This window comes from Limulus polyphemus, unplaced genomic scaffold (assembly GCF_000517525.1).
Source record: "Limulus polyphemus unplaced genomic scaffold, Limulus_polyphemus-2.1.2 Scaffold2727, whole genome shotgun sequence".
In the NCBI taxonomy this organism is placed as follows: Eukaryota; Metazoa; Arthropoda; class Merostomata; order Xiphosura; family Limulidae; genus Limulus; species Limulus polyphemus.
The window spans coordinates 33006-53958 of NW_013668337.1; the positions used below are offsets into that span (position 1 = coordinate 33006).

A 20953-nucleotide genomic window follows, 5' to 3' on the forward strand; every position below is an offset into this window, starting at 1 on the left:
AAAGGACTTGTGTCGCCAAAGTTTCGTGGGAACGAAGTTACGGAAAATCAACTAACGAACGGAGACGTAATACTATTATACGTGATGTACGTTTTTTGGGAAGTGGTTAATGAAAGTGTTCCAAAACGCGACATTAATTTCTTGATTACCTAATATTTCTACTTTAACCTTGGTCTGGCATGGCCAGGTGGTTAGGGTCCTCGACTCGCAATCCGTGGGTCGCGAGTTCGAATCCCCGTCACACCAAACATGCTCGCCCTTTAAACCGTGGGGGCGTTATAATGTGACGGTCAATCCCACTATTCGTTGGTAAAAGAGTAGCCCAAGAGTTGGCGGTGGGTGGTGATGACTAGCTGCCTTCCCTCTAGTCTTACATTGCTAAATTAGGGACGGCTAGCGTAGATAGCCCTTGTGTAGATTTGCGCGAAATCCATAACAAATAAACAAACAAGCTTTAACCTTACACCCTATAGGGAAAATTATTTTTATTATTTACTGCTAAAATGATAAATAAAGCGCGACGTTGGCGTCATCTATACCAACAAAAGAAATTGGTATCTTATGTTTGCGGTAGCTTTGTTTCTGTTATATTTACAGGACAGAAAGAGGAGTAAGTAAGAATAATGTGATTAATGGCGTGACAACTCTTGTATTGAATTTAAATTTAAAATAAATATTAATTTCGATAATACTTAATAACCTACAGTTCTTGTTTGTACTAAGCTGTTCACAGGAACCGAGGAAGTAGCCGACCTAATTACTATTACTAGTAAATAGGAACTTCTTTTGGTTTACAAATTACATTTAACTTTTAAATTTAAGTCAATTAGTAAACAGTTGTGTATAACTATAGCTTTTCATAGTATTAATAACTAGTATTGGTAGAAGATCATCTATGCCATCTCTCCATCTAGCTGTACTACTACTAGTAGTACTATGTCAGTTAAGTATATGACTATATGTATATCATTTTCAGCCCCACACATCCCCTATTCAGATTTATGTTATACCCATACTAAAGAGAATTACCTTAAGTATTTCTAGAAATAGTAAAATAAATTATATACTTGCACATCTGGATTAGCTAAGTTCTTGTGATAAAACAAGAGGTCTGAAACACTTAACCTCCATATTAAATATCACATTATCTGAACATGCCTCTCACATAACACTAACAGAAAACCTGAAATAACATTTGAAAAAACATGTACCAGTGCTTCACTACTGGACATGTACAAAAAAATGTTGCTCTACGCTAAACTACTTATGGGAACGAAATATGAAGTTGGCTGTAAATTGGAAACACAGAACATCAATCCTGTTTTATAACAAATGAGATAGAAATGTTTGAAGAAGCTATTTCACAAGTAAAAAAGGAGTTAGGCTTAACCTATAGGATAATAGAGAAGTAGTTGGAAACATTCTAGTCACTTTGTTATAATAAACTTAGTTTTTAAATTTTGTATCCACTAATAATAATATTATATAAGGTAGTTATGTGTTTTGTAGTGCTTACTAACAATACAAAAATGTCACTTTTCCATAATCTGTTGACAAATTTACAAAAGTATGTTGTAATATAACACAAAGAGACTGCAATGCTAAAACTAACCAAGTGCTATTATCCTATAGTTTATGCCTAAGTCCATTTTTACTTGTGAAATAGCTTCTTCAAACATTTCTATCTCATTTGTTATAAAACAGGAATGATGTTCTGTGTTTCCAATTTACTGCCAACTTTGTACTTCATTCCCTCAAGCCATTTTGTGTAAATTTTTTAATGTTTTTCGCATGTATCCAGTAGTGCAGTACTGGTACAGGTTGTAAGATGTTTTTATTGAGTTATAAAATACTGTAATATTTAATTTCAAGGTTCAAGTGTTTTAGACATCTTGTTTCATTGTGAAAATTTATCAAACTCAGATGCATAAATATATATTTGTATTAGGAATATGTCTTATTGAATTTATTTTAGTATTTCTTGAAAGGTTGAAGGAAATTGTCTTTGAATGAGCCATCATACAAACCTGAATAGGGCCTGTTTAGGACTGATAAACTTATTAGCCCTACTATTGACTAGTAGAGCTACTCTCCATCAACCAACACAAGCATAAGATACAAAGTAAACCAAGTTCTTTACTTTAGCATGTCTGTCAAAAGTTTAAATGAGCTTAAATGTACAGCATGTACTAAATCATCAGATAAAGTATTTCACAAACATAAAGCTAACAGAGAAAACATTTACTCTGAGAAAAGTCTGAATATAGCTTGTTTTTTCCCAACTTATTCTGTTAATAGTTAGTTTGCATTTTCCAGTAATCTGTAATTTGGAAAAGTTTGCCCAAACTACTAACAGTATAGTTTTAAACAGCTGAATAGTCTTTCATATCTCTAAACGTCTTTATCTTTAAATCTAACTTTATAACTTGTATGTTTTAAAACATGTAATCCTTAAGCACAACCATCTGTTTTATATTCTAATCAACTGTTAAAAAATGGAGGGCATGCCATCTAACAATCTCAACAAAAATACATCAAAATGTATATTACACGAGATGTTTGAATGGAATAAATTATGAAAATTATAACCAATTGTAATATCTTATTATAATAAGAAATATTGAAATTAACATTATATATGTATGTGTCTATTTATAGTTATCATAAATATTAAAATATTTAATATAAACACTTGACCTGCCAATATCATAAGAGGACGTGCTACATAGTCATATACATAGTCAGAAAAGGTGTTAAATGGTAAATTGCAGTTGGTTCATTAAAGCATAAGGTAAATATCATGGTCTTATTTAGACTCACTATCTTTGCTTTTTACTTTTCTTGAGGATAAGTATGTAAGGACAACCATGAAGAATCAAATGGTCTGTTATTGTCTGTGTATTATGTTTCCAGCTTGTTGTTATTATTGTGGAAATAAGTGCAATAAAATTTGAATACTGTATTTTAAATGAGGTGTCAAAACATTGTTTACAAGTTTACAATAATCTTATTACAGATAATTTCAGAAATGCATGAGTAGAATTTGGAACTCGGTTATTATTATTTCACCAAACTAATTTTCAACTAAATGAAGCTTTCTTAATAGGTGTTTGGGGTTTTTTTTTCGTGTAGTACCAAATCATATAAAGTAACTAGATAACACTTTTGAACATTTTTGACAGTGTGCCCTACTCTTAAATTATTAAAGTTCTTTAGAAAATCAATTTTAGCTTTGTAGCATAACCTGTTCATCTAGAAATATTACAATATGAGAAGCTATGCAAAGTGTTAGAAATATAAGATAAAAGCAAAAGTCTTGAAATAGGAAAAAAATCACTTGTCACATCCTCCCAACTTAAAAAAAAACAACTACTTATCACCTTCCCTCATACTATCAAGACATTTTTCTACCCATCTTTTTTACCATTTTGTTAGAATCATTTCTTTTGTGGCACTGTCACAATCTTTCTGTAAATCAACACAAATATATACAATGTCCTATAATCCAAGCACTTTTGAAAGGTGGACCTTTCTTCTTCATGAGCAAACTGGGAAGCTGTAAGTCAAGATATGCAGCATCAACTTGATTACCTTCATGCAAAAAACTAGTGTTCTACCAAAGAACTCTAGTAAGCTTATTAGGGGTTACAACCCTTTTTAAAATATTTCTATGATCAAATGCTTTGGACTTTGTTGTGTAGCAAAATTAGTGTGTCCTAGAGGCAATTTCTTGCTTGCACATGTGAATGTGTCAGTGGAAAATCACAAACTATTTAATAGGAAATTATGGTAGGAATAATAGAACATGAAATTTAAGGACAACAAGGGACTTGTTGGTCTATCTAAGTAGTCCCATCCACTAAACTAAACTAAAAAAAGGCAAAGCCAGCCATTCTTATTTAAATATTTATCAAGCTTTCCCTTACACTTCCTTTAATTTACCATATCTACCACATATGAAGGCAACCAATTCCAAAGGTCAACCACCCTGTAAGAAAAATAAAACTCTCAGCTTAAGATGACTCCTACCCTGCCAAAATTCATTTTTGTGATCCCTAGTTCTAATTTGAGAAAAAAAACTACCAAATCAGCACAACGTGACACAGTGATACAGGATCACATATGGAAGGTCTTGAGGGGGGGGGGGAACTCCATCTAATTTCATATTGATAGAATTCTTGAAAACAGTATGTCTTTCTTTTCCATATTGGTACCTTTATGTATTTCTATTGCACTTTTAATGTCTATTATGTGAAAAAAAAACAATAGAAGCACAATTTCCCTTCATCTGTTACAAACAAGTTTTTATTTCACCCATTTGTAGGATGGGTACTCCTGATATAGTTTGTTGTTGGAACTCCTTGAAATATTTAAAATACATCAACATTGATCTTAACACATTTTAGAGGTGCCCTGAGCAACATTGCTCACACACACACACACACTCACAGATAAATAAGAAAAACAGTAAATAATTCTCCAATCAAAATGACCTGGTTCAGAATATGTAATTTGATAAAGTTGAATGATTGTAGTGACACAATCCTTCTCTACGGAATGTTCCATTTTCTCTTTTTCATCAGTTACTTATGATACTGTTCCTTCCTTTGTTACATGACACCTGTCTTTAGAGTACCTTGTTTTCCTTCCTTTCTCTGACATCAGGGCTCATGCTTTGGCTTATCAGCAGGCTGATCAACCCCTTCTTGACTCCTTGCAGTTGGTGTCAGTTTTGCCAATGTGGGGGGGCTCTACCAGAAAATCCTATCTATTTCTCCTATGTCCAGTTTCCTGCTTTTGTCTTACCCTTACAGCTCTCCTACAGAACTTGTCTAACATATACCTTCTTTCTGTTGCACTCCACCGATCCTCTAAGGGGTTTTCCCTACTTACCTCCATGTTGGCATGATTGTCCTATTCAGCCCTATCCCTTCCCATGTGGTTTTGTTGCTGTTGGGATCTTATTGGGAAGGATGTTGCCTTGTCACAGGTTCATCTACCTTCCACTTATCTTCCTGACATACATATTTCTCCATTGGTCTGTTTTTGGAGATTTTCCTGAATCTTTGGAATCACGTCTTTCTGTTTGCCTACCAGTATCTTATCCAGTTGGGTGTATTTTTCAACACTCATTCAGCCCAACCTTTTCCATATCATATCCTTTCAGTGGGGCTTTCAATTCTCCATGCAGTTCTTGCTCACTCTGTTTCTGCACACAAGGTTCTGTCACTTTTGGGGACTTGGGCTTCTCTGGAAGATGTTATTCTTTTGGGTTGAGCGTGTATGCATTCTCTTCAGTAGACTCTGCATGGCCAATAGACTATTGCTCAGGAGGGATCCCTTGGACTCCCAAATTATCCTTCCTCTTGCCATTACAGACAATCTGCATTGGTGATTGAACAAGGACAACACAATGATGGGAGTACTGCTTACTTCACCTCATCCGAATTTGCATCTGCTCACAGATGCTTCTCACCAAAGTTGGGGAGCATGGGTACATCAGCAGGAGGCTTCTGGACAATGGTCTCAGATCAAAATGTCTTACCATATCAACATATAGGAGCTTCCAGTGGTACAACATGCTTTGGTTCATTTTCTTCCACTAATACTGAACTGACACGTCATGCTCCATTCTGACAATTCCATCGTTGTGGCCTATGTCAATCACTAAGGGGGCACTCATTCCTGTTTCCTTTGTAATCGAATTTTAGAACTTCTTCAGTGGGCCCACACACACTGTGGATAAGTCTCCTTGTGGGTGCTTTTCACCTTGTGTTGGATGGTTTTCCAGACCTGACTATGTTTATCCCACTTAGTGGTCTTTCGACCCTCAGGTTTTTAGGTGGCTATGCAATCAGTGGAGTACTCATTTGGATGCTTTTGTCACTTTATTTGAACACCAAGTTACATCTTTTTTGGTTTCTGGTTTTCAGTCCCTTCATCTGCCCATGTGGGATTTGTCCAGTCCATAACCTGTAGAGCCAAACTCTCAGATTGTGTAGCCTTCTTCTTGTCCCACACCTGTTATCCTTCAACTTTCTCTGTCTATAAATAGAAGTGGTGAGTTTTTTGATAATGGTCCATCTGCCACTCCCTTTCTGTGGTCCTTCCTATTGTGACTCACCTTTTGGCCTTTTTTACATAGTTGTTTGACCATGGATTATTAGTCTCTACCAAAGCTGGTTATCAGGTGGCCTTGTCAACTACAGTTTGCCTTTCCTGTTAGTGCCAGGTGTTTTCTTCCCCTTTTCTCTCTATTTTGTTCCGATTTCCAACTACCTTGTTTGATTTCAGTGTCTGACTGGGACCTTAATGTGGTTTTAAATGCACTCACACTCGCTCTATTTGGGCCATTATCCTCCTGTTCTTTATAACATTTTTCTCTGAGATGTACTTCCTTCTCGCCTGTGGTTGCCAATGTTCAGATATATATGCCATCATTGCTTCCTGCAGTGTCTTTCATCATACTTATTTACTGTTCTACCTAGACTGGATTTTCAGCAAGGTGATTGTTCTTTCTCTCCTATCTTCCTCCCTTCTATCTCTCACCTCTGTGCTCATTTGGACCCAGTTCATCTTCTGTGTCTGGTTTGGGTGCAGTGTTATTTGGCATGAATGTTTTCTTTTTAGGGTTCCCCTCATCATCTGTTTCTGCCTTGGGACTCCTCTTTTTCCAGGGACCTATCACTTCCTACCCTTATTAGCTAGGTCCACCAACTCCTTTGGTTGGTGTATTCTTCCCTGGATATTGATGCTTGTAGGCCTTTTCACATTTTGTTGCATTGAATTCATTATCTGTCTCACTCTCTTATGTCTTATTTTTGCCAACACTTGAATAATATCCTTCAGGCTGGCATACGCACACATTCATCTCCCATTATCTTCATCATCTGACTGTTTTGTCACCTGCAGGATTTTGACTCCATGTGATCACTATTCTTCAATTCACACACCATTTTTGAAAAGGGTAAGTATTTTTTCATCACCTCTTCCCTCTTATAGAATCCCACCAGATTGCTAGTGTTGCCTCTCGGGGTATGCTTATTTCCTAAAATCTGTGCTGGAAAGTTCTCAACTCATCTGCTCTGGCTCTACCAGTGCCCACTACCAAGATGGGGTGTTCCACAAGGTCATTTGAGGTATCCTTGTGGTATTAAACTTGCTCAGTTGCTCGATTCACACCATACCATTGCATGGATTATCATGGAAAAAGCTGGCACAAAGGAAATAACTACCCATTTTATTTGCTTGCACTTGCTGGCTTTTCAAAATAAGGTTTTGCAGTCACCCATTGCACAGTTTCCAATGAAAGACCTTTATTGCAGGTGTCTTATGGAAATCCAGGCATTTCTCTGGGTCTCCCCAATGTGAATTCTACCCCCCATCTTCTTCAAGTGGAGCACTAAAGACTTTTGCCACCTATCAGTTCCTAGCTGCAGGTGTGATGAACCTTGGAGAGTTTCTCACTGATTGTATACAGCATAATACAGTGGGAAGTAGATTGGTGGTGGCACTATCTGTGTATTGCAGGTCACCCCTCAAACAACTAGTGTGTCTTCCTGCAGTGGGACAGGTTTGTAACCCCCATCTAGGTCTGTCCAGTTTAGTTGAGGTGAATTACAGTATGGTCTGATTGTGCCCTAACACACTGCACTTCTTGACTCGCTGACCACTTGTGTGCAGCTGTTCAGTTGGTCATGTAAAAGTTCTGTCCATCACTGCAACACTTGGGCCTCTTTTGCCCTTATCTCTCTCTTTCTCTCCTAGGTAAAGAGTATAACCTGGTCAAGATGACATGTGGTCTCCCACAGGTGTGTCCCAATGGAACCCCTGCCATCGGGTGTCACACTCCATGGGCTTTCTCTTTGTGCACTTTCTGAAAGGAGGTTATCTACGTTTAATGTTTGCACCAGTTCCTCCACCATTTCAATGTGGGATTTTAGCTATTCTGTGTGAAGAGGAGTTACTGTCTCAGAAATTAGCATTTTCCTTACTTGTAAATGTGCTTCTGATAGATAGTCACCTCTTCAGACATTTCCACTTCTGGTGCACTTTCTTCTTGCCTTGTCTAAGAATGGTTATTTTGAGTGCATGTGTTTAGGAAGAGTTTCTGCACTAGGACTTTGTGTCACCCTCATATTGACGGATAGCTATTATTGCATGATGATGTCATCATGCACTAGTGTAGTTCACTTTAAACACATGATTTTTACTGGAGTTAGCTCAAGGCTAATGGCATGCACATCTCAGAGGCAGATGTGCAAGGAACCAAGCTACTCAGTGTGAGGAGATAAGCAGGTAAGGAAAATTTTAACTTTAATGTTATATAAGCAGATGCAAATGGGGATTAGAGATCTAGGAGTTCCAGACCACTTCATTCATTTTTCTTCCAGAAATTAATAACTGTATTCTCTAATGTTGTATAAACAGGTGTGGATCTAAGCCCCTCCCCCATTTTTTCAGAAATTAATGAAAAAAACAACAGCCATATAGTATCAAAAAAGAAATATTAAATGTCATTATTTTTCATTCATCTATTAGTTACTGTAAAAGCTTTTTTCTGTTGTTCTGTAGTCAACACTTCCGGTGTATCCAGCAATCTGGTTACATCCTCAGCCAATAACTGATTATTTCTAAATGAATCTAACAATATGAATGTCAGTTAGATGTTACCATATTAAATTTTCAACTGTGTGGGTGCTCTAGACTAGAGATTTGTTTTCATCAGAGTTAGTATTGCTTAGGACATCTGCAACTCTTATTACATGTAATTGTTGCAAAATCGATTTATCATTGTTTGGAACTTAAAATACTTGCGAGATAGATGGGTTTTTTTATTGCAGATGTTGAAGAAAATGCAAGTGCTATAACCATATAAGTGATGACTTAAAAAAAACTAAACAAGCATCTTGTTTACAGACACTAAAATATGAAATTAGGTGTAGACTTTTTAGTTTTTTTCTAAACATAATTATAATTATTTAATTTTAATTACAAAATTTGAAATGTTTGTCTTAAAATGTTTTTATTTTCATACCAATCATATTACAAGAAATAAAGGTACATGCTTTGAAATTGCTGAATTATAATCTGACAGCTATTCATAATGACTTTATACGCTTTCTATGTAATTTTATTAAAAAATTAGAAGTAGTGTACAGTTGTAAGTAAATAAACAATGAAATTAACATAATTTTATCAGCAGTGCTAGTAGAAGTCTAGTTGGAACCCCTTCTGGATGATTCCTGTTTTGTGTAAGTTTCTCAAAGGATGGATCTATAACACTGTTTAACATAGTATTCCATCTAACAAGTTTTGAAATTTCCAAAACATACCTCAATTTACACTTATAGCTATTACTTGACTGCCAGGGTTTTTTCTTTGCCCATCTAAGCATTGGTTTCATTTTATCTCACTTGCTCCAGTCTTTTATACCCCACTTAATTGCCTTTGGCACTATTTGTCTCATGACACTCTCCACCTATGTCAATGCACCCACTATCCTGGTACTGTATATAAGCACCTCATTCAGATAATGTTATCACTTTTTCTTCACAGATATTACTAATGGGTTTCCCATTACTACAATCATTTGGAGATAATTTGACCTTTCCCTGTGTTATCTAGTTAATTTTCATAAAAAAAGTACTAATTTTTTTTTTCAATTGGCTAGTCGGTTTACTGTATGAAATCTCGAATTATTATTTCTGCTATGGAGGCCAATCAGGTCTATCCTATCTCACCTATGATATCTAGTGTTGCACAACAATCAGGAGGAGGAGGGAAGTCACTCTCAGTTGAGTCTGTCAGTGATCTTATTTGTAATGAGATGAAGACATATATTTGGCTCCATGGTGTTCTTTTGGGGGGCTTTGAGGCTGCAATTGAGGGCAATCCTCAACATTCTGGAAAGAATTTAGATTCTCTTTTTACTGCGCCTTCTTTTAGTCTGTTGGCTTTTTAGTCCCCCTGTGGGACAGTGGTGAGTTTATAGGCTTGCAGCGCTGGAATCCGGGGTTCACAGCAAATAGCTCAATATTACTTTGCTCTCACAAAACAAATTTACCTGTTCCAATCAATACAGTCTTTAAATGACATACAAAACAGGAGGCCACTTTTTGATTAGCTGTCTTTGATTCATTTTCTTCAGTTGGCTTATCAAGTGTGTGATGTTTTGGGTCTTTCCCCAGTTGCTTTTGAACCTACACCTTACTTGAGGGCTGCAATGTCTGGGAGCAAATGTTTAGTTTTCTCTCCATCTACGGACACTCTGGTTTATGCAGGGAGGTTTACTTATCAGTTACATGAAGGGACAGTTATGTCTTATCCAACAATATTGTCAGAACTTTATGATTTAATACATGTGCACCTTGAATTTTGGGGTTCTATGGTGGAATTTGTAGTTCACCTGAATACATTAATGCCTCCTGGTGGGACAGGGTATGTCTTTTGTTTTCCTTAAACTACACTCTGTTGGAAGCCTTTCAGGTTCACCAACTTCACTGATGTGGAGCTGGAACCATTGTTAGCATGCACGTTGGTTTGATTGTCGGCTTCTACACTCATCCCTATTTTCATTGGTGTCTTGAATTTCATTCGCTCCTACAGGGGGTCTTAGTTAAACCCCCTTTTAAGTGTCCCGACTCCCAACATTAGCCTATCGGTACATTGGTACCCAGGATAGATTCTGTCTATATCCACAGATTCTGTTGCTCGGTCGGATTGTCACTAGTAGCATCAGTGTTTATTGTATGCATTCAGGGTTTTTGGGGCTACGCTCCAAGTATTTCTGGATGTGTGGTACCCTTACACACAGATAAAGGAGCACTACAGGTTCTTGAGTCAGGTTTAGTCTTTCAATTCACATCTTCATCACTACTATCCACTCAACCTGCAGATCCTCGTGAATTGGAACTTAATTCTAGGGCTATCAGTGTTTGGCTGGTCAGATGGTAGTGAGAGAGAGTCGTGCTAGTTCTACCAGGGTTTTATTCCTGTCGCTGTGCCTAAGAAGACAGGAGATTGGTGTCCACACAATGACCTTTTTCATCTATATCAATTCTTCAAGTTTCATAAGTTACTCATTCCTCAATCTGAGTTGACATTTTTTACTGGGATTGTGGATGACCAAGTTTGTTGTAGTTGGCTCCTATCTGCACATTGCCATAGTGGTAGCATCCCACCACTCTTGCCATTTTTGGTGTACAAGGGTCAGGTTCTGCAGTGTGAGGTTTTTACCTTTGGACTAGCATAGGGTTTACATGGGTTCTGATGAATCATAAGGTTTTTTTCATCACTTCTATTCCATAGCTGTGTGTGCACACCATTTCATAGATGACTAGCACCATCTCGTCAATTGTCAGAACAGCACACCCGGATTCTGCTTTCAGAAACCACCAAAGACAGGGTTCATTCTCAGAGCTGAGACATCTGTTCTTGCTCCAATTCAATATGTCATCAGTCTGGATATTTTATATTTCATCACGTCTCTCAGTTGGGTTCAGCTGACTCACATCCATCTCCATGCTATGGAACAGGAAACCTGACTTCTTCACCTCTCCTTCTCCCACTGCATCGATGCTTCTTTCTCTTCTGGGAATGTGGGCCCATTCAAGTCTGTCATGCCTTTGGGATGAGAGCACAAGTGATCCTATTAATGGTCTTTATGCAACCAAAGGATCATAGATGTTGATTCACTGGATTCTCCGGTTTCCTTAGTCGGGATCATTCTTCAATTTTGAGGGGTTGTTAAATCGGGACACTACTAAGATATGGATTCCTCTGTCACCACCTCGTCCAGAGTTCCAGCTCTTCACAAGTACCTCACTTCAGGGATGGTGTGCAGGAATTCCAGGGTCTATGCATAGACACTGAGGCTTCCCTACACATTGTTTTAGTCTACCACTCCAGCAACTGGAAACCAAGAGTAGTAAGGACTCCCATGCTCCACTAAGAGAAATGGGGGCAAACTTGCATTGGAGAGTCCCAAGAAACAATGCTCCAAAGATATTGCTATAGGTGAACCACCTTCCCTATTTTCAAAACCAAACTGACCCTGATTTATTCAATCCCTTTAAGCTTTACTCATGAGTGGCAGTCCAGTAGAGTATTTGTTTTAGTGTTGTAATTGTGGACCACCCAGAAAACACACCAGGTGGTGTTATGGAACACCCCATCTCAACAGATCTTGTTGCTACCAGGAAAATTGTTGATTGGTCAACAGGTAACTAGTGCAGATTTGAAAATGAGCATACCTGACCAAGAAGGTCCCTGAAAAAGATAACACAAAAGAAATTACATCATTCACCTCTTTTAGAAACAAGCTAGGATGTGGAGAATAGCCACAGAGAGGTAACCAAAAACCTTGTGAGGAGGCAACTGCCAAATCTTGTAAATAATGAGTTATAAATGTATCAGGAATAGTCCATGTACCAGCCTATACAATTCTCTCCAGCAGGCAATGTAACCAAGCTGCTAGGGACATTCAGATATGGCGAATTTAATGAGATGAGACCCGAAGAAGTCTCCATCCCTCCAATGAAGGCCCAGAGTAAACAATATGTACCATTTGATGAACCCAACCTGTCAAAGTGACATGGAATAAGTCACATGATACCTTAGAATCCCAATGGATAAACAAATGGTGATGTGAACCCAAAACCCTTCAGTGCCCACAACAAAACATTTAAGAGCCCGAATTGAGCATAAAAAATGATCCAGATCTGTGCATTCATCAAATGTGAAATGGAAGGAAAATGAATAGCAGAGAAACCCTTATTCCCTTCTCTAGTCACTGAAGGTTTGGGAAGAAAGGACCTCTCGGAATACAAAAGAATATAAGTGGAATGGTAAAGAGTCCTGTGAACATGAATCTCAAATGAAGACCCATCCCATCCTGGCTGAGAGTATCTATGCTTAAAGTATCGAGATTAGAGCTGATCCAACAATAAACTTGTGGTTGAAGCATCCATACTGTGGGAAGAACTCCATTTGGATGAGATAACTGATAAGCTGATAAATTCATAATCTGGAACATGACGAGCAAGGAGAACAATCTCGTGATTGTGGGCCCAAAAGAGAAGATCTAATGTATGAAAACAAAGAGACCTGGAGTGAATGCCTCCTTACTTGGAAATGTAGGAGATCACTGTGGAACTGTCAAAGTGAAGCATTACCATCTTTCCTCGCAAAGATTCAAAAGCCTGAGACATAGCTCGTTGAACTGTTAGAAGCTCTAAAAGATTCATGTGGAGAAAAGATTCCTCTTCTGTCCAGAGGCCCTTGAATTTAATATTCCCTACATAAGCTTCCTATTCCTGGAGAGAAGCATCGGTGAAAAGATGTATCTCAGGATGTGGGGGTGGGAGAGGGACACTTATTGTCGTGTTGACTCTGTACAACCACCAGCCAAGATCAAGTGGGATGGAAGCTGATACGGCCACTGGACAATCCAGTTCATTCTTGTAAATGTACCAATGGTCCTGTAATGACCAGTGAAGGGAATGCATGTGGGCCTGACCCAAAGGAATGAGTGATTTTAAGGATGCCCATATCCCCAAAAGAGAACGAACTAATTGCACCGGTGGAAAAAGATGATGATGGTATTAGCAGAAAGGCTCATTCCATGGCCTGAAGGTGTAGAGGAGAAGGTTAGGCTCAACTGAGTTGTGAATTGAAAAATACCCTTAAATGGATAAGGTATAGAGTGGGAGTAAGAATAGACTTCTCTGTTTGGATGAGAAACCCAACTCTCACAGCTTTGGATAAAAGAGCTTGAGTGTGAAGCTGTGCTAAGTAGCGGTAAGGAGGAAGAAGAATCCAGTCTTCCATATAATGGAAGATAATGTGAAAAGGATATGACTATCTGGCAAAAGACATATGGGATGGATGTGAAGCTGATAGGTAGAGTGCAAAACTGAAAAACCTGTCTCTCGTGCACAAAATAGAAATACCAACATGAAAACTCCATGATCAAAAGAAGGTTGGCATCAGTGACATCAAACTTTGTTATCCATAGGTCTGGTGCAAAGTTCCACTGGAGGGAAAGAAATTACTCAAATGATTTTAACGAGAAAAGTTGATGACAGGTTATCAGTCCCCCATTTTCATCCTTACTACAAACAAATTGGAATAAAAACTTGAGAGAGAATAGTCAATGACCTATTTGAGCAGAATATCCTGGATGGCTTGTGCTTTATGACTAGATGTAAGATGATCCTTGGGGAGGAAAAAACAGCTGTGATGGTAGACAATGGAGGAGGAGACATGAAATGAAGAACCAACCCTCTGGTAAGAAAAACACTGATTGGAGGTAAAGTTCTCCTATACAGATCTAAACGGTCTGAGTTGAGACCCCACAGGACTGTACCCCCATAGAGTAGTCACCTATGCCATTGTTGGGGCTCCATATAAGCTTGGATGCCTGCTGATAAGGGTGAAATCTCTCTAGTGTTCAGACAGAACGTGGAGCCAACACGGGAGGTCTGGAAACCCGAACAAGAAATACAGTAAACCATCAGTTAGAAGACTGGGAAACCTAGAAAACTGAGTGAGTGTAAGATGAATAGAGGAATTAGGCCAAGAAAAGAAGAGGAGGATCCAACCTATAAGAATCTGAATATGGGTCCTGCATGCGATGGAAAGCTAAGGCATGCTAATCTGATAAATGGGGAAGAAAAGGCATGGCAGCAGCATCTCTCAATTGATCCACAAAACTCCGAGCATGCAGAACAATGTCTGGCGAAGGTGGAAAAACTAGGTAATCAGTTAAATGACTTTCTCCCCACAAAGAAGGAGAAAAGTCGTAAGCCACAAGAGAAATCTCAATACATCACAGAGTGGACGTACTAGTTGCAAAAATGACACAGGAGGTGGTATGTCCATCCAAGACTCGTGATTAGTTACCTGGGCAAAGGACGGGGCCAGAAAATATAGTCCAAATTCTCCCCAGTCTGCCCTTGATCCTATGCAATCTTAGCCTGTGAGCCTACAGGTGAAGAAACATCAGACCTCATGCAAGACTCCACCTTTCTGTGTATGAAAGATTGGACATCCTCCACAGAAAGGGGGCCTCCCACCGACGTCCAGGCAATGCTGGACTCCAGAGGTGGCAGATTAGGAGCACCAGGAGACTCCTTATCAGAGACGCGAATATGAGAATTCATATCTGAAATGTCTCCGAATTTTTTTTTAATTGAAATTAAAGAAAAGAGATAATAAACTCAAAACCAAAAAATACGGATTGAAAAAAACAATTGTCCAAAGCATAGGTATAATGAAAGTTATACTACACATGAGAGAAACTCCCAGCAAGCATGTAAGACCATTGTCATGATGTTCTGTTGTTGAGAAAAGAGACTAGGAAGTAACAATGGGGAGTTTATATATGGATCTGGTATTGGGGGTGCATTGACATATGTAGAGAAAATCACAAGATTTAAATTGCTATGCAATATAGTGGGGTATAAAGGCTGGAGCAAGCAAGGAAAGATTCATACCAATGTTTAGATGGGCAAAGAAGAGAAACTTTTGTCAGTATAAAGCTAAAGTGTGAGAGTGGAGGTAAGTATTACTGGAAATATATGTTCAGCATAAGAAAATGTTAACTTTCATCATATTCTAACTCATTTAGAGTAATTCACAAAGAAAAAAGTTAATATCTTCATTTTTACACAGCTGTAAATAAAACAACCTGCTTGTTGATTTTTGTAGAATTTTTCTGCATATTCCAAAGACTAACCCTTGAGATAATGTATTATCCATTGCTTGATTTTCAAGCATTTCCCTTAGTTTTTATACAAATATTGTTTGAAACTTTAATTTTGTGGCATATCAAGTGGTTTCATCATTTACTAATGAAACAACCTTGAAAACATCTATAAAGAAAATTTAAATAATAATTTAATAGAGCAAGAATTATACTATCACTTAATAGTAAAATAAATGTATAGGTTTTAAACTTGTTTTTTCATAAATGTTCCTTTCATTTGAATTGTCAAAGTATTTATATGTTAAATTATGTCCATTTGAAAGCAAGCTACAGAAATTGTCTTCAATAAAAAGATATCAGATATCTTGAGATAAGGTGAGCTTATACAGTTTACAGACAGGTTGAAACCTTTGTTAAAACTTTAACACTATAACAAATGTACAATGTTTAGAGAGTGTTTTGTCATCATCAGGTACAAGATGTTTACCTTGAAACAAAAAATATATATATACTGTAGAAACAAAGTTACATGACTAGTGATTGCTTAAGGCTTAATAAAGGCATCTTGTTGATGTTTGGTTTATTGTTTAAAATATGTGTTTTTACTTTGTTAAAATAAGGTTTTTTTTATGTATGTTTACCAAATAAAATTGTCATCAAATTAGATGAGTTCAGTGAGTATAGTAGGCTATTGCAAAATATCCTGATGACTGAAATGTTTATTGAATATCGTTTTTTATCCTATTCAAACAATGTATGTAAATCAATTGGCTGACTATTTACTTACTTATTTGTAATTGCAATTGTGACATTTTTTATGTAAAAGCATTGTTACCCTTATCTGTATGAGTAAAACATGTTTTCATTATTTTATTGTCAATTTATTTGACTCATAGAAGATCATCATGAAATTACTGTATATTTGAAAATCAAATATGATGGTGACTACATAGTTGTATTTAGTTGGAATAATCAATTCATTCACCAAATTGTGGTAAATACTTATTTTAGACTGAAGAAATGTTTTTCCCAAATTTACAAATGGCAACCTTCAGAAGAGGTATATCATATGAAATCAAAGGTAATTTGAAATGTACTTAAAAAACAAAACAATGTAAAAAAAATGGGAAAATTAATACCATGTTAGAATAATTCACTGGTTCAAAAAGTTAAGACAGTAGCACATACCTTTTTTTTTTTTTCTTGCTTGTATGAACCATTGGGAGCATGGTGTTATAAGAACTATTAAAATGATGATAATATAAAAAAATTCAGAATCAGGTCCCAGGAGAGAATTTCTGGGCCCTTCATCCTCTTTTGTCCCCCCCTCAATTGTGTATATTATTTTTTTCCTCTTGCAAGACCCACCAAAATGCAGCATCAGCATATAAAATACTACTTTTTTTGAAAGAGAGAAAGAGGACTTTTCAGTATTGTGTATCTGGAAAATATTTGCTTGAGCCCGGATCCTGGTTATTTGCACTGGGTGCACCCCCATCTCCTGGACCCTGTTCAGAATTATTTTCTCATGTTTCTATGTTGCAGTTTTTATACCTATTATTTTTTTATTTTTTGTGCTGATGAAATGAACAACTTAAAGCTCACTATATAAGGTAGTGTTTAAGTTGAATGTAAGGACAGACAGGCTTTTGTTTTACCTTTTCAGTGCTTCCTATCTAGCTAGAAATAGTTGTAATTAAACAGGATTCTGTTAATGTGAATAGCTTGATCACTTAATGTTATTTATTGTTAGACTATTGTTAGTCCAAGAATATTAACTTATATTATTTTTCATTAAAACAATGTTGCCCTAAGTAGAATTGGTTACATTTGTAGCCTGTAATAAGTAAACAAATATATTAAGTTAAGGTACGTTATTGATTATTCCAAACAAGGTATACATGAACAACAGGTATCTATAGTTATGTATCAAACAGTCGCTAGGCCTTACTCTCACATTCATGAGTTGTGTATAAGCAGAACACATGCATACCATTGCAAGCAGTTGCACAAGCAGAAGTAACACTGGCTTTCGTGTCGTTTGTAAGTTCAGTTGGTGTATATCTGAAGCTGAACAAGTTTGTTAGAATTCTGGTAAAGCTGTTAAGGCTACGTGCTACCATCCCTAATTCTGAACTGTTAACCAGAGAGAAGATAATCCATCAGCAGCACCCATTGCCAATTCTTGCTCTATTTTTACTACCAAATAGGATTGACTGTCACATTATAATGCTACCTGGCTGATATGGCTTAGTGGTTATGGTGGTTTTCCCCTTGATTTGAGGGTTGTGCATTTATTTGATACCTGTTGCCATTAAACATGTCCACCTATTCAGCTGCTGGAGCATTCTAGTGTTGCAGTCAATCCCACTGTTTGTTGGTAAAAAAAGTAGCCCAAGAGCTGGTGGTGAGTGCTGCTGGCCATTTGCCTTCTCTCTGGTTGGTAGTTCAAAATTATGGACAGTGGCAGATAATCTCAGTAGATTTGCCACAACTGAAAAATAAAGAAACAATTATAATACCCCTCAATTCCCCCTACTGCCATATCTTAAATAGGAAGCATGGAAGAATTGAACCCATTTCTTTCAACTCACTAGACTATTCTGGCCCAAAGCTTAACAAATATGACTTCACTGAAAAACGAAATAACGAAAAATCAAGAAATAGTAATAATCAGAAACATTAATTTGGATTAGTAAACTATTTTATTGAGTTGTGACACTGATTCATTAGTCTTAAAAAACTTGGATAGTTGTTATAATCAGAAACATTAATTTCAATTAGTTGGTTATTTTCATGACATTAATCAATTAATCATCATTTTGATTCACAGGTTATTTTACTTGACACTAATTGATTGTATTGAGTTAGTTTCTCAACTCTAGTTGGGGAACAACTTGTGATAGGTCCTTTTCTGAATGATTTGAATCTCTAAATCTCCAATCTATGATCTGAGTGTATAAGCACTTTGTATCAAAAAGAGCAGTTACATACCTTTTATAAAAGCAATTAATTTTTGCTGGCATTCCACTACCTTCAAAATGTAATTCCAGTACATGATGTCCTACTATGACATTATATCAGTTATTATTTTTATCAATAAAACCCCGTATATGTGGTTGTTAGTAATAGAAAATAAGATAGTGTAGATGGGCTAAATAGGCTTTTTTACTAATTTGTATAAATAAACACCTATTTTAAAATTGTATTACAGGCAAAGGTGGTTCAGATTTAAGTGTACACAATGCAGATTGAAAATTTATAGTCATAAATGAAATACTTAGAAACATTTTGCTGCTTGTTCAGGACTGTGATATAGCACAACTTAATGTATTGACTGTAAGCTTATTTGATCATTTTAGTGCTAACTTGTTCCAATGTTTATCAGAATTGGTGCTAGAAAATAAAAACCTTTTAGAGGTTAACTGACTTTTCTGTGTTACAATCAGAATATAAATAAAATTTTAGTTAGATAAGGAAGTCTCTGAAAGCCTAAACTGTTTATTTTAAAGTATGTTGTAAACTTGAAAGCAAGTGTATTAAAAAGAAAAGTATTAGTTAAAAAAACTGTTTTACAGTATACATCCTTATCTTATGTGGAACTAACCATATTGATGCTTGGTTAGATAAGACAGATTTGTGAGAGCTTACAGATTTTTGGTGTATAGCATTTCTTATTATTACAAATTGAAAGTACAATGTATATATGAAATGTAATATGAAAAGGTTTTTCATAAGCTTGTCACTAAGGGTCTTCATACTTATAGCTTAAGCTTTCCTATAATATATTCATCAACATCTGTGGAAGCTAAAACAGCAAAATGTAAAGTTAATTTAAAAAGCTTTATTTTCTTTAAGATATTAAGTCATACACTGTACATCACATAAATTTTTCCAAAGGCAACATGTTAGCACAGTGCTTGAGAGCTACTGAATAAATGCTATCTTTGGTATACAAACAATATGCTCACCCATTTGCACGCAAGAAGGACTATGTCCTGGCAAATATGCTAAATTGCCAGAAAAGTAAAAAAAAACAGTAGTGTATGCTTTAATCACATGTATTATGTTTTGGTGGTTTAGATTTGTTTTAATAATGTTGTTTATTTTATTGTGTAGTAGAAGTTCTACTTATTTAATTTTTAAAAAACCAACAGAAGTTTGAATATTCTTTTCCATTTCTGTTTTAGAAGTTTAATCATCAGTTTAAAAATCTTCAAACTCCTATGTAGAATATAGTAAAATCCTGGTTAGCGCCATCATGCTTTAAGCTGATTTGATATGGAGCTCTTGTCTCCTTCAAAGCTTGTTTTTTCATGAGAGAGAAAAAAATAATGAAAATCCATAACTCTCTGAACACTTATTTTTTATACTAATGGTAGTAGTGCACTAAATAATTTTTATTTAATAAAATAATGCAACAAAGAACATAGAATAATAACACGCATTTTTGAAAGAAAGTATCAAACATATCATGCATATAATGGACCAATACAGAAAGAATAACCTGGAGTGGGACGCAGCATCAATGCAAAGAGAATTGTGCTCAGTGGCATTGGCTGTTACAAAGAAATGCTTCATGAGAGATGACACTAGGCAACACAGTTAATCCTGCAAGCCTTCTTTAAGAAGAAGCTGTCACTGTGTAAGGCCCTTCCCATATGTAACCTGTCTTACATTGTCTCTCACTGCTACTGTAATGTGTTGCTTCCTGTACAGTTTATAGGTGAGTTTTCCAGGCTAAATTTAAGCTTGTTATCTTTATTTCATCATTTTTCATTTACTTGATACATGACAATAAATCATGCATGCTCAGTGGAGTGGAATGGAGCAGTTGCTTAATCACTGTGGTGTCACATGTGCATACACACCACTTGCTTTCGTTTGATTGTTGTCCTTGTTTAAACAATTTTACAGCAACAATTAATCCTTTTCATATTGCATGCCATAAATACATACTGTTGAACTGACTGAAGCATTTCTGGCACAGCAGTGACATGAATGGTTTAGGCCTACGCACCTACTTACTCTTCTGCTTCCTTACTTTGTGTTTAGTCAGTGTTAGAACGTTTTTATAGTAACAAGATGTTTTGTGGTTCATAGAAATAACGTAGTTAAAAAGAAAAATCTCCATCGGGAAAAATAAAACTTACTTGAATTTAAGGTAAATTTTGAGGCTGTAGTTGTCAGCTGTTCACTTAAGCCTGGCAGTGCTGCAGAAAGTTTTACCGTAGCAACAAGCTC

General features: G+C 36.5%; 1 protein-coding gene across 2 annotated transcripts in view; it reads left to right on the forward strand.

Annotated features, from left to right (window-relative positions):
- Positions 1-535: 535 nt before the first annotated feature.
- The window catches only part of LOC106467747 (tectonic-1-like), a 32107-nt gene continuing 11689 nt past the window's right edge, over positions 536-20953 (forward strand). Inside the window, exon 1 of one of the 2 annotated variants that reach the window (XM_013928124.2) lies at positions 536-610. The gene's annotated coding sequence lies outside the window, so the exon portion shown is untranslated. Of the gene's footprint in view, positions 611-16720; positions 16791-20953 lie in introns of those variants that run through there. The other variant, XM_022395930.1, reaches the window with a different exon arrangement.